Genomic DNA, 12,506 nt, shown 5'->3' with positions numbered 1-12,506 from the left:
ATATCTAACTGTTAACAACACTGTTATTTGTCTCTACCTTCAGTCCTGTTGTCTGGACTTATCACTTTCTCCTTTGGCTATCACTCCAGGTTATAGATGCAGCCTTAGCACCTTCAACTGACAGTGCAGGACTACTAGTGCAGACTACTAGACAGTGCAGGTTCTACATTGTACCAGAAGCTGTAATACTGAGAGTCCTACAGGGGAGACTGCAGGGTACTCCTCCACCAAGGAGAAGCTTGTCGGGGCAGTGGAGTAAGATAAGCAAAAGTGTTTTTTACATCCTCCTAAATAAAAGCAGTGTTGAGGTAGAACCACTACAACCACAGTTTTTTTCCCCCCAGAGTTAGGTTTTAATATTTTTGATAATCAATAAAAGTTAATAAATACACCTAAACAACTTTAGGTTTCTTTTGCAGTCATTATACAATTCAGAATAATTCTGAAAATTAAAATACCTAATTCTAAAAATATTATTAAATATTTATTAAGGAACAACAAGGAGAAACAATGACATATAACAAATAATGAAATAAAACTATTCTTTCTTGACATACACGATCAAAAATGGCTATTGTTAACAAACACAATATACAAAAAATGACCAGAGCAGTAAAATTAAAGCCATTAACTAAAAGTTCAGTCAATTACCCTAATAGCCCCCAAAATTATTTTATTATTAGTTATATTTCATTGTGTCTCTTTGTTGTAACAATAACATGAGAACTTTTGGATCATTTTTAATGTAAACTAAATAAGCCACACAGCAAAATTAGAGGCTAATTTAACTGCAACTGAATTAAAGGCATAATCAGTTTCACTGAAATCACAACAGTATGTAGCAGCATGATTTTTATATCCGCAGGGCTGCTGTTTTCTGAAAATAAATGGAGGGGGGTTATGTTAGGTTGCTGGTTTACACATAAATAAGGCTTATCAAATCATTTTTAAATACACTAACAAGCAAGTGGGATCATTTATATATTATATGCCATCCAAATACTATGATGACGGCACTTTTATAATCAGCCAGATTTTTCAGAGTCTTCAATTTCTGGCCTTGAAGAGGGATGGAGTGCCTGGACACCAAATAAAATGTTGTAAATCTGCAGTGACACAATTATGCATGCCCCTTGAATCGCTTTTGAGGTACATTAGGCCAAATACTCTCCAAATTTGGCATTATATATTTGATTATTCTACTATATATAAATATATTTTATATATTTATACGGGACAAACCCTTTTTATTTTACAGAGATGAGGAAAGATGTAGGAGTGTAGTTGGGCGGGGGAAAACACAGGCAGGACTGACAAAATTGTTTGGGATTTCAGTGCGGCAGAGGCAGTCTTTCAGTCACACTGTATTTTTGTCAGGAACTAAAGATCTTTTTCTGTATTTTCACCATTTATGAATAAATGGGAACATTGTGAAATGTGCATGTGTTGTAAAGATATAATGATACCTTTTTTCCCCAGACAAACACCTTAAGTCACTATATACTTTTTGACCTTATTATTTTAAAAAAATGTTGACAAGATAACACCAGATATAAGGACAACTTGATATAATGTAAACCTTGATAAAAAATATATATAAGGATACTTTTGTTATTTAGTATTTATTCTGAACATGCAGGTCATCAAAGGAAAATGTAATGTGCAACCTGGATCACAAAACACAAATGACACACCACAAACAGTGCACTATTATTGTTCTTCTAATTTATAGTCAGAGTTGCTTAAGTGTAAAGGAAAGCACAATTTACTCAAATAGTACACTTCAAGAGAAAATCAGTTCTGAGCTATCATGCTGCCAAGGTTACACGGCAAGGATGCAGGAAAATATAGTTTACCACTGTACAATCAACATTCTGAGGTGGTATTTATGGAAATCTTAGCTAGGAAAGATCTTTAGTAAATTATATGTCTTTTTCAAGGGGTTTTTGACTGTTATCATTTCAGTTCATTGATATTCTGCTTGAAAAAACTGACGTTTTATATTCAATAACATCTTGTCATTTACTTGTGATCACATTGAAATCTATATTTCCACATTTTGGAATGAATATTTACATACATATTTACTCTAAAATTATTAGAAAAAGAAAACTGAAATATAACTTATTATTTTTTTTATCATGTGTTTATATTTGTGTATAATATATTTGTTGTAGTTGTTTACTGAAATATAAAATATAGGAAAGGTTAACAAATTGGACAATATGCTTAATTTAACATAATTGTGTATACGTAACAAAAACAGAAGTATCAGGATTATAGTTTGCATTATTCTTTCTTCACCTATATTTCAATGTATATCATAGACTTTGTTTCTAAAAGGAATACAGTAAGTGGACTTTCCTTATGTTCACTGAGGTGTGCATTCATTTCATAGGTGTATTTCCCCTGTGCAATATCTTGAGAACTGTTTAAGAGAACCTGAACTTTGAAAAGTGTGCCCATAAAGCAGACACAAGACAAAGTATTGTCTATGGCCTCCCTGCAGCTGATTCTTTTCCTAATAATGCCTTACCAAGCCTCGTTCTACACTTGTTTCATGATGGAGGTGGACCCCTGAATGACAGGGTAGTTTGATTGCTATCACCAAATCATGTAAGATTAGCAGTCAGTGGACTTTAATTATATCATACTGCAAGGCAAAATTTATGTTTTTTAGGGTATTACTTAAACACACAAGAACACAAGAGCCTGATATATTAAAGACTGGGGAAGATAGACTATCATGGAAGATAGAAGAACTTGGATGATCCAGTAAACCAAGAATTTCTTAGAATAATTTGCTATTAGTTGGCAAATGTTTTCAATTCTGGTCAAGATTTATTCCGGGTTTTCTGGATCATCCAGGTTCCCTCATGATAATCTATCTGCTCCAGTTTTAGAAAGTGTTAATAAATCAGGCCCAGTATCTTCAGATCCTCCTCATTAAACATTAAGGAATGTGTAAAAGCTCATTCACAACATTGTTGTGCTTTGTCACGTTTAATGTATTGATTTACCTAAATCTATTCATTTAAATAGGCTGCCTAACACACCAAAACACTCCAAGAAGGTACCTGTGGCACCCTTGGCAGCTCACCATAAAACATGTTAGTTCATAGCCAAAGTTCATTAATGCACTTCTGATAACAATAATAAATTGCATTTTACCAACGAGAGTGTTACATTTTAAAGTGATGACATATGGAACTCTGAAAATAAAGATTACTTATGTGCCCATGCAGAGAAAGTGAATTCTTTAGCACTTATGGAATGAAAACATGCAGACTAGGGGTTGAGATCAAGCTGAGAAATGTAAACAAATAAAATAAAGTTGCAGAGAAGCATTTCACTTAATTTTAAGCAAAGCACATATGTTGCTCTTCACAGCAGGATGATATCTGGCTTAACAACATTATGTATCCTTTTAAACCTTTAGGAAATTAAGTGTTTGCGTTTAACTAAAATGTTTTTCCTCTATTTTGCTTCAAATTTTATAGCACATTACACAATTAGGTCACTCCTATAGAGATGTTTATTGAAGTATATGTGACTAGAAAAGGCAAGGAATAAATCTGAAATCTAAAACACTTTATGCCAACGACTCACACTGGGGGACGATTTGCCAAAGTCACATAAAGTGAAATTAACCTGTGCTCACTTTATGCATTCATTTAAGAGCAGGGGAATTAAAAAACAAAAAAAAAAACACAACTTCTTTACATGCTATTTGTATTATACAAATGTTTACTTTACTTCATTTTACTTTAGACTACCCCTTGGGCTAACCAGCGAAGGGCACAATAATTAAAATTATATATGTAACATAGCCTTACTTTAGTAAAAACACAATAGAAAAACAGAAAATAATACTTTTACGGAATCTATTTATAAAGCAATGAATCCAAAATTCACTGAAACATTCCCTGGTACAGTTATTCAATTAGTGCCATTGAAAGACATTGTTTGCAAAAGCACTGTGCATAGTAAGCAGTTTATATTTTATTAGAACAGATTTTTTTTTTAATTGTTGCATTCTTTTTAACTGCTGCAGCCCTATGCAGTACAGCCACTTCCTGTCCATATGCATGTACCCTAGTGATAGAAGTCTGACATTTTGGATAACATCGGGGAACATTCATGTATAATGTGCATTATTAGCCGCTTGTTGTCTCCACCAGAAGCCAAAGCATTTTTTTTTTTTTTGAAAAGTTGATTTTAAACTATTTTTCAGATACAGCAGTTCACGTCTTTTATTTGGTTTGTTTGGGTAGTAACATTTTTAAAGATGGAAAGCAATGGGCAGCTTAGCTTGGATTACAATGGAGAACACAATGGAACTCCACTACAGAACTTGGTAAGCATACATCTGAGAGGGTGGGGGAGAATGGGTTATAACAGGACATAGGAAAAATATAAAATAGCAATTGAAGTAGTAGTACTATTTTATATGTTATGAAATATGACAATACAGTAAGTAGGAATAGCAGTAGTTGGGGGATGGCAGTACTAGCAGCATAATAGTGGTATTCATCGGAGAAGAGGTAGTAAACCGGATCCTTGAGTACAAGGCAAAATATTAATTTTGATTAAATACTTAAAGCATCAACCAAAGATGAATCAACATATCTTTTCAAAATTAAATTTTCAACAAAAAATACAAGTACAGCATTACAAATCAAAGCAGACATGATAATCAAACACATTGTTTTAAATGTAATTTCACATTGAACTTTCTCTTACAAAAGCATTGTAATGCAATTGCAGACCAAATCAATCCGTATAAGTATGCTTGATAATCAATATATGGGCTTTAAAAGTCAAAGCCCCTGCTGTTATTAATTTTGATTATAAATGCCAGGCACTTGAAAATGGAATTTATAGTTGGAATTGTTTTTCTATTCTGTATACAACTAAATTAATCATAAATCAATAAACAAGTAAATATCTTGTGAAAATAAAACCTTCTTTTTCATCATAGTTATCCATATTCGCCATCTTTGAAAGACCTTTCTCCGTTTGGTGTCATCCAATTTTGGGTATTTGACTGTCTGTTTTTATATTGTCAAATTTTACCATACTGAGAATTTCATCAAAAAATGTATAAATGCAGTTACAATGAATCTCATCACAGAAGGCTTGACCTTGTGCTATCTTTTTACTATCCTCTATTTATGAATCCTCTTTATTGTTTAAAGAACTAGCAAACACTGAAATGCGTAATCTTAACAGAGATGTGTGTGTTTTAGAAAACAATACATTTCCGAAATGATCTTTTCTGCTTTTATGGAGAATGCATTAAATAAACAAAGGATGGCTTTATCTTCAAATACCCTGCCCTGAAAGAGGCTCTGATCTTTTGAAAACTAATATTGCAAAAACGTAAAAGCTTTGTCCAGACACCTTTCAATCATAGTGACCCCTGAAAAGTCACTCTTATATAATTTAGAACTATACAGATCACAGCATGGAAAGAAATAGAAGAGGATGCATTTGTTGTTTTGTAATACACTTTGTGATACAGCTTCGTTTCTCAATGGTTGTCTATTAAGCCTGAAACAGAACATGCTTTGAGGAAAATAAGTAATTAAAAAGTAAACAATTCATCAAACACAGTCAAGACAGGGAAGGTAATCACAGGTTTCTACAAATAACCCAGCAATATTGCAAGGTTGAACAATAAGACAAAAAGCCATCAAGATAACTTGCTCCATGTCTAATACTGTCCTAATACTTTAAGACCAGAAACAAAACAGCTGTTTACAGCTAAAGGAAAATATATGGTAAACCTTGGCAGCTGTACATGTTTGTGATTTCTGCATACCTTTTGACACTTAAAGTTGAATTCTGGGGGGTCTTATAATAAAGCAGACTAAAAAAACCTGATGGGGAATCTTCCAGGTCCATTTAGTTCAATAGCAGCAAATATTTTTGCCCAGTTAAAAAAGTTCTACCTTTGCAATGGGTCCCCCATCTTACTGAATGGGTTTTGTCTGGGGCATGGACATGGCAGTCCTTCCTCTTGCTTCACTTGGCCAGTCCCACACAACCACGCCAGAAGATTCTCTGCGCCATCAGTCTGGCCACTGATTCCATTACCTAAAATGTAAACCTATGAACCTGATACTATACAGAACAATGCCAAGACCCTGTCCACAATCTGGAATAGTAGGAAGCAGAGAAGAGGGCTGACACGTGCAGAAGCAAGGAGTTAGGCAAGTTTTATTTGGTTCTTTTATTATTAATAATAATATTATTATTATTTTTATTAATAAACAGGGTTTATATAGCACCAACATATTACGCAGTGCTGTACATTAAATAGAGGTTGCAAATGACAGACAGATACAGACCGTGACACAGGAGAAAACCCTGCCCCAAAGAGCTTACAATCTTCACTATAATCCTCTAGGCTGTCCCTTTTCTTTAAAATGTATAAGTGAAATGTGAACATTTTTGAAATCCATCCCTCTGTTGATTGTGAAATCTGCAAAAAAGAACTAATTTACAATTGGCAAGGTGTACAAACCTAGAACGTCAGCTCTGCATAAATCAAAGGTCATCTACAGCCAATGGGAAATACAACATATAGTGGTTAACCATTTCTTAGACCTGTGGCTTTACTATTTTCAGCTTTTTTTTCCCCCTAATTTTTTCCCAGTAATTTTTCCTGGTCAAGCAGCTAGATTCATTCACATATCTGGAAGCTATAATACTGTTGACATGTTGAGGAGGAATAAAATAAAACAATGAAAAATGTTTACAATTTATATTTCAGTTTTTCCCCCACTCATCTAAAAGATAATTTTTAGTGACAATAATTGCAAATCTGTAGGGGGCTTTAAACGAAAGGCACACATTTCTTCAGGCAATAGAAAGTTGTTCCTGAGGAAAACTGAGTGAAAGACATAAAGGAACAAGATAAAGACCAGAGAATTAGGGAAAACTAAAGTTCTCCTTAAAAAAAAAGGACAGCTACATCTAAAAGACTACTATACATTGGACCTGAAAAAATAAAGCACTCCAGGACTCGAGAAGATAGACTATCATGCATGAACGTGGATGATCCAGAAAACCTGCATGCCAAGAGCAAATGCTTTTGAAGAAATCTATTCCAGGTTTGCTGAATCACCTAGGTCTATCTTTTCCAGTCTTGAAGAACATGAATAAGTCATGCCCAAGGCATTTAATAGAAAAATACAGACGAAGAAAGGTAAGAAGAGGAAATCAAAGACTTGTAAAAGTAATGAATAGAAATAGATTGGCGAAAGGACAAATAGTAAGCTCAAGGTAGAGTTGGATGTAAAGCTTTTTGAAAAAATCCCAGAACTGGGAAATAAAAGGACAGTTTTGTTCTGTACTTGGACTATTTTGAGGAACTAAAACTATACATATGTATAATGTACATATATAATTGACAGAAATAATCAGTATGCTTTGTTTTGTCCCTCCACAATTTAACTGAACAACTCCTGCCTCATGTATGTACAGCAATATTTCCTTAACCTTTTGAACATGGGCTAACCCCTTGAAATAACCCCTAATACAATTACTATATCCACAGCTCACAGATTATTAGTATGGAGGTCAATAGTAAGAATGCCTTTAAGATCTATTAAGAAGACCTTTAAGATGTATTCATATCCCTCCTATTTTGCCTTTCCAAACATGACGATCATCTGGGGTTTGAAAACAGAAGAGGGGCAAAATCAGATGTAGCTAGAGAAGTGTCAACTGACTTATCTACACCACCATTCACACAACAGCATTCACCAACACAACTGTTTGGCATAGAATCTCCCTGCAACTTCTCGTAAACTTACTCTAAACCACCAGTAAAGGGATCACCCTCTAGGAATACTTCCATCTATGAGAAAGATTTGGCAATTCTAAAGAGTGTTTTGACTTGAAATTCCGCCCCCGATGAGAACAGCAATTGGAAAACCACAACATTTTTAGACAGTTTTTACATTTTTGATGTTCAATGTTAGAAATTCCAAAGAATCATTAGAATTGTCATAAATATTCACTAGGTACTTAACTATCCTTATTGTATTATGAATTTTTTGCACCCAGTAAACAACGTACTTGCAAATTTGTTTTAATCCTCTTACAAGAGTCCAATTTGCAGTTCTAAGCAATGATACAATTATTTCAGTAGCCATTGTTCTATGAAATATTTATGCTCTTCTGTAGTTCTGAGGCTAAAAGTTTGATAAATAGACACAAAAGAATTATGTGGATGAAACAGATGGTAACATGGATATAGGCTTCAAACAATTCATTCTTTGTTAATCTCTACTTAGTTTTTTATTTCTTTTGGTCTCCTGGGGCAAGATCAAAAATTTGGTTGTCAAAAGTGTCAAATTTGTAATGAAGAAGATTATTTGTATTTGATGCTGAAAATGCTTTGATGATGTTTAGCAGTAAACAAACCTCGACTACTTTCAGTACCTGGCTTATAAACAGTTTTCCCTTTGAATCTTCCTGAATTTTAAGGGATAAGCAAAACATTGCCTCTGTGCTGTGTTCCTCCTGGTTTGGGAGAACTATGATTAATTTACCTGTCTTCTTTTTAAACATTAAAAGTGCCTAAACAGTTATCTCTCTTTTCACTATTTCTTTTTCTTACTGTGGAATTTTCTAACATTATTTAAAGGACAGCTGCAGCACCTTCCCCTTCATCGCAAAACAATGTAAACTGACAATATGCAAACCAAGCAAAGACAATACTAGTCACAGCAAGCATAATTATCTTTCCTAATCTTATTTACTAAAGTGGAATATATTCCAGTTGCTTTGTTTATAAATAGAGCCCTATATATTGCTTAAGGACAATTATATTTTAAATAGATACTATCTTGCTCATTTAGGGTGACATAGCATCCTTAAAAAAAACCCCAGTTCACTAATCCTTATCTTTCCAGTATTCCAAACAGCTCATACTTTTAACTTAGTCAATGTTAAAACCTGGTGCTTCCAGATATAGGGAAGTATGTTGGCACACCCTACATAGCAGTGTCTACGTCTAATATTTAGATTCAAGTACTGTGATATGATGGAGGGAATAACACCATAAATCTTTTAATGTTCTGACAATAACTGAATATTTTGATGCTTACTGTTGATTCAATTTAAAAGAATTGATGGGGATTGCTGTAGAGATATTTATGAGAGGTGAGGGAATTCAATTACAAATTACAATGGTCTAGCGGGGTATATTAGAAAAAAGCCGCTTTTACTGTAAATTTCTTTTATGAACATAGGTCAACTAACTTAGAAAGACCAGTGAAAGGGGTCTTTGTTATATGCCAGTCCTCTCTTACTATAAAAGAGGGAGTTCCCAGCAACCATTTGTCAATGTGTTGAAATACTACGTTATTTTGAATTACTTCGAATTATGGTGAGTTCAATATATCTTATATGTAACTTTTTGTTTATCTTAGAAACACCTTTTGCCTTCTTTTATTTTGGGGTTTAGTAATACAGATTTAATTTTATAGTGTGCAGCATTTACTTATTGCTCACACAGGCAAAGTTGTTCTTTGTTTTCAGCTTGTGAATGCATACTTGTGCAGTAAAGTAGTGTGCATGGAAGCACAACATATTCATCACTCACTATTGCCATAGCTACCAGTAAATTGATGTACTCAGAGTTCCCATGCTATACAGACAGAGCACACGCATAGGTAGAGCAGTAGCTAACAAAGTGTTCCTCTTCTTCCCCCAAACCAGCAATGAATTATTGGAGGAAACATTTAAACACTGACTTGCAGGAGGATGATCTTGGTCTGGTGCAAACGTTTTCCCTTTCACATATTGATAAGGAAGATGGCTCCATGACCATAGAGAGGTAGAAGGGTGAACCCACACAGTGGTCAGAGGACGTCCGGCACATAGCTGAAAGGCAGTGATGCTCCAACAGAGTCTTACCTCAATGTAGGATTCAGTAATGAGGGTGGGTGGGCAATGAGATGGTAGGCCTTCCTTAGGTTCCCTCATTAGGGAATTAAAGATGAACCAAAGAAAGTATAAACCAACAGCAAGGGAGAATGCTGTCCAAGGCCAGCTAGCAGAGAAATTGAGGGTACAGCTGTCATTTATCTGGTGGAGCTGTTCCCGAAGGCTCTGCAGTGTGAACCATTTGTATTATCCCTGCTGCCAACATCAACAAAACACAGCCTCTAACTATATAGTGTTTGTGGCCACTTTAGGCACTTGAAATATACTTGTTAGGAAAGGCTCATTTGTCCGGTGACTCCGTGCTGTGCACCATTGTGGTAATAAACACTGTCTGTTCTGAAAAAAAAAAAGTCAAACTCCAGATGAACTCTTAATGTCACCACGGTCACCGGGCTGTACTTATCATTGATAAGTACAGCCCAGGTAGCATGGGAACTTGCAGTCACAGCGGATAGGGGGCACAGGAGTGCTTCCAGTCAGTTTGCATTTTTATGCACTTTTACGAGCCTTTTAAAGCTTAACTTTAAAATGTAAAAAAACTTTTAAAAACGCCTATGACACGTTTTACCGCGAATTGCCACAATTTGCCGCGATTTTAAATAACCGTTTATAAAAGTTTTACAGGGGTACATAAAACCCATTACCTATTCCCTGAAAGGGTTAAAATAAGTGTAGAACATTGGACAAGGCTTTATTGTTAACCTTTTTTATTAATTGTGTGTGTGTTTGTGTAACTAAACTTTTTTTTTCAGGTTATCCTAATGACAGGATGATTCCCAGGGCTGCAATCATGACATGAGCACAGCCCTGGGACAGCTTAAGCATCAAGGAGCAGAGCAGTCTGCTATGCTAACAGCTCCGCTGACAGCTCCGCTTCCCTGATTGCTCCTGCACCCCTAGAGGAGCTGTAGTATGTGTTACAGATACAGAACATGTCACAGCTCCTCTAAGGCTGCGGGAGCAATCAGGGGAGCAGAGCTGTCAGCTTAGCAGAGCTCCGCTGATTGTTCTACTCCCTGATTGGCTGAGAAAAGGGAAATCCTGATGATGCTTGAGCTGTCATCAGGGTTTCCTATTTCTCAGCCAATCACAGAGCACTAGAGATGAATGGAGAACCTTGTCCTCATTTAACCCCTAGTGCCCTTCGATCCCTCACTGTCAGGAGGAGTCCCATGGCTGTTCTCAGGTCATGATTGCAGCCCTGGAAATCATCCTGTCATTTGGGATAACCTGAAAAAAAACTATTGGTTTTCCTGTCAATACATTTGTAGGTAACAGTAAATGGTAATTAGAACATATTTCCCCTAGGTTTATAGTCATATTCCAGACAATTCCCTGCAATCACTTAAATAACAGCACCATCAATAAATGCATTACCGGACTCTAAAACTGTTTTATGTGCAATATTTTATCACTCATAGTAATAATGCTGCATTATTTATCACAATGCTATCGAAATGGTTTCTTAATAACACGGGCTAGCCCTCATTAGTATATTACATGAATTGCTCTGTTTGGCTTATGACTGAGAAAGAATGCATTACAATTACAGTATTTTCTGATCATATGACCCAACAAACATATTCATCAGTAACGCACTTTTTTTTTAAATTGTGTACGAAAAACACATTTACAAATATACACATCTGCAGAGTTACCCTGGCCTTGTAAAGTTAGGTATGTTTACTAAAATTTAAATTGTGTAAATTTAAATAGAAGATACCTAGGATCAGTACAGCTTTAAAAAATTGAGTGATCTCCTATAAGACCTGAACAGGAAGTGGTGGGAGATTGGCATGGTAAGCAGGAACACAATGGGCCTGATTTAATCAAGCTCTCCAAGGCTGGAGAGGATATACAGGTAGTCCCTGGGTTACATACGAGATAGGGACTGTAGGTTTGTTCTTAAGTTGAATTTGTATCCAAGTCAGAGCAGGTACATTATTTTAATAAATGCAATTAGGACAGATGTATATCTCAACATATTAGGCAGTGTGGTGTCAGGTACTGTATAAAATCCTCACTTTGAGTTAATCACAAACAAAGCAGAAAAAAAAAAACTTTATAGAGCCTAGATATTCATTACCTTCCGGAGCAAGCTGTGCTTTGATATGCAAAATGAAACAACTGCAGAGTTTGTCTTGGTCATGTAAACGTTACAAGAGCTTGCAGAGGAGCTCAGCCTCAGCTGTGTTTAGCAAAAGATATATTCTGCAAGTCATGCAAACTGCCCCCTCCCCTCTCCAAGCCTCTGTCCTGGAGGGAGCAGGGAAGCCCCTTCATATGTAAGAATCGTCCGTATGTCAGATGTCCTTAACCCATAGACTACCTGTACTTCTATCAGTGATAGTGGCTGATCCAGCAAACCTGGAATGGATTTCTTCATTTGCTATTTGCTAGCAAAGTCATTTGCTATTTGCTAGCAAAAGGTTTTGAATCCTGGACCAGATCCATGCCATGTTTGCTGGATTATCCAGATTCACTCATCAAAGTGTATCCACTCCAGCCTTGGAGAGCTTTATAAAATCAGGCCTAATGTAGGG

General features: G+C 35.6%; 1 protein-coding gene across 2 annotated transcripts in view; it reads right to left on the bottom strand.

Moving 5' to 3' along the window:
• Positions 1-12,506, bottom strand: part of SGCZ (sarcoglycan zeta) — a 242,182-nt gene that overhangs the window by 42,021 nt on the left and 187,655 nt on the right. The gene's annotated exons all lie outside the window — the stretch shown is intronic.

The sequence above is a fragment of the Pyxicephalus adspersus genome, chromosome 3 (genome assembly GCF_032062135.1).
Source record: "Pyxicephalus adspersus chromosome 3, UCB_Pads_2.0, whole genome shotgun sequence".
In the NCBI taxonomy this organism is placed as follows: domain Eukaryota; kingdom Metazoa; phylum Chordata; class Amphibia; order Anura; family Pyxicephalidae; genus Pyxicephalus; species Pyxicephalus adspersus.
This window is presented reverse-complemented; position numbering and strand designations above follow the sequence as displayed.